Source organism: Propithecus coquereli, unplaced genomic scaffold (assembly GCF_000956105.1).
Source record: "Propithecus coquereli isolate 6110/MARCELLA unplaced genomic scaffold, Pcoq_1.0 Scaffold61, whole genome shotgun sequence".
In the NCBI taxonomy this organism is placed as follows: domain Eukaryota; kingdom Metazoa; phylum Chordata; class Mammalia; order Primates; family Indriidae; genus Propithecus; species Propithecus coquereli.
This window is the reverse complement of record NW_012152063.1, coordinates 5,603,109-5,606,292: the sequence shown is the minus strand read 5'-3', so window position 1 is coordinate 5,606,292 and position 3,184 is coordinate 5,603,109.

Genomic DNA, 3,184 nt, shown 5'->3' with positions numbered 1-3,184 from the left:
TGTGGAAAAGGAAATAATGGAAGCATTGCAGTAGCTTTAAAGAAATATAACACGTTTGTGTAAATATTTCAAAAATCACATTGGTAACTTTTTAATACATTATTTAAAGTTATGGAGTGTAAATATCATCAAACAAAATTTTAATATTTCTCTGGTATAAGTATATGTCAGAACAGACTCAAATTTTTAACAAAAAGAAGTTTGGTTAAATGTAGAAAAGGAAATAATGGAAGCATTGCAGTAGCTTTAAAGAAATATAACACGTTTGTGTAAATATTTCAAAAATCACATTGGTAACTTTTTAACAAATGATTTTGACTTAAAATAAATCAGAAGGGTATTTTTCTTGATCCTAGGGTTTTGGATGCAGTTCCTACATATGATCTCTCTAACGATAAGTCAATCTGACCTTCTTTTCAACATTCATTGTTGAGGGAGGTAAATACAGCTTCTCCAGTTTGCAGTTTGACCTCTTTATTCATTTGTTAAAAATACAATTAGCCTCTGTGGTGGATCTTGTGGATTGGTTGCCTAAAACATGTATTCCAATTTCTTTCTTCTGTGACTCCCAGTACTGCAATGCTTTGAGATTGAAAAATAAAATTAAACATTTTTCAGATGTCCTTGTGGTTAAGCTTTCAGGTGTGATTTGGGTTCCTCCAATCTAGGACACTTAATGGAAGATTTGAATTTTGAACTAAGTTAATTGGGATAGAGACCATAATTCTGCTATTCAGATGGTGGCACAGTGAGCTTGGGTCTTTCACCAACTTCCTGATTTTCAGCAACTTTCCAAATTGGCAGGTAAAACATTCTCAAACACAGAAGCAGTGGGCAATTCATGGGGCTGGTAACTCCTTGGCTATCCTGCCTAGAGCTTAATCTGCCTTGATCTCCAGATCATTCAACAATTTTGAAGCCACAGAGTAGCTGGTGATATGCCCCTTTCTGTATAATAGGTTTCTGAGGTCTGTAATGGAACTCTAATCAATAAAAAAACTTGCCTCAATTATAAGCTATTCAAGGGCATTTTGATTACTCATTCCTGATGATGGAATCCATAGATGTTTCAAAATGATTTGATTTGTCATTTTACCCACGATTTAGGTGAGTATTAATAGAAAATAAAATAGCTTTCTGAATAGATTTTTAGAGAGAAGATTATTGAGAATATAAGAGGGAATGTGTGGTTTTTTCCTTCGAATATTCTTTTTATAGGAAATAAAAACTTTATTCAGTGATACAATCAAGGTAAATATGAACATGTACACATCCATATAATCACACATTATCTGTACTACTGGGAGGAGTTAATGATACAAATAATTCAAAAGGAATGCATTTGAGTAAGATATAACGGTCAATTTACATCACTCCATTATTTCCTTTTTCTGTCTGGTATATAATATATTATGATGTTCAGGTGTCAATCCCTTTGTGAAACTTTCCCTGCCTCCCCTGTGTTTGACTCTCTAACCACTAAAAATACAGACACACACACACACACACAAACACACACACATACACAGGGTTCCTATTTGCCACTTCTGTACATAGTTATATTAGTACTTTGGTCAAAATGCGTGCGAGTTATTTGTTTAGTCTATTTTCTGTTCCTGATGGTGAGGTTTATGAGGGTGGTATGAATTGTGTTTTTTGCTAATCTTTGAATCAATAGTATCTAGAATATTGTAAATGTTAAAAAAAAAGCATTGGTTAACTCAACAAATGAGAAGGAAGAAGAAAGAGCATGAGAAGAGTGCAGCATAGACAAATACAGAGACTATTGGATGAGGAGTCTTAAGACCACTTTCGCAGTTACCTGTTGCTACAAAACAAACCTTTCCCCAACCCCAATTCACTGACTTAAAACAACAATCGATTATTTTTCAGAATTCTGTTGGTTGACAGGCAACTATTCTGCTTTCTGTGTTGTTGGTGGGTCTCTGGGATAGCTAAATGATCTGAAATGGCTTCACTCGCATGATCGATGGTTGGTGCTGACTTTTATCTAGGTAAGAGGTAATGGTAAATATTGAAGTTCTTTTAAGGCCCTGCCTTGGAAGTTATTCAACCTCAATTCCATTGTACTTTATCGGTCAAACTATGTCTCCTGGCCAGCCAAGATGCAAGATGGAGGCAAATAAATACCACTTCTTGAGGGTCTAATGGCAAAAGAGAGATGGGAAATACTGCTCTGGGCATCTTTGAAAACATTCTCTTCCATACATACCCTTACTTTACTTCTGTCTCTCCTTAGATGTGAAACAATATTCCTAGGCCCCAGTTTTCTCATCTTTATAATAATAGTACTGGACTTAATAAATTTTCTTCTAGCTGTAGGATTATATGATATAATGATGTTTTTTTTCAAAAGGTTAGTATTGAAATTTGAGCCAGATTGGATCATGCCTTTATTTCAACTTGAAATTTATCAGGCTTTTCTTCTTCAGTCTCCTGTGAGCTTCAAGTTGATTTGTAGACTAATAGTACTCAAAGAGTGATCATCAAACCACCAGCATCAATATATCACAGGAGCTACTTATATACTTTTTTTATTTTTATTTTTTAAAAGGCTGGTCAAGGTGAAGCAGTGGGAGTGGAGAAGGAACAAAGGAATCTGTAACTGGTTGTGATCAGTTAGTTGTAAACACCACTGCACTTGGACCAACCAGGAGCTACTTTTAGAAATACAAATTAATGGGACTCGCCCCAGAACTACTGAATTAGAATTTGTGGAGGTGGTAAGCAGGAATTTGGGTTTTAACAAGCCCTTTAGGAAATTCTGATACATGGTAAAGATTGAAAAGCACTGATATAGGCCAGGCGTGGCGGCTCATGCCTGTAATCCTAGAACTCTGGGAGGCTGAGGCAGGAGGATCACTTGAGGTCAGGAGTTTGAGACCAGCCTGAGGAAAAGCTGCTCTCTGCTAAAAATAGAAAAAATTAGCCAGGTGTGGTAGCACACACCTGTAGTCCCAGCTATTTGGGAGGCTGAGGCAGGAGGATTGCTTGAGTCCAGGAGTTTGAGGTTGCTGTGAGCTAGGCTGATGCCATGGCACTCTAGCCTGGGCAACAGAGCAAGACTCTGTCTCAAAAAAGAAAGAAAGAAAGAAAGAAAGAAAGAAAGAAAGAAAGAAAGAAAGAAAGAAAGAAAGAAAGAAAGAAAGAAAGAAAGAAAAAG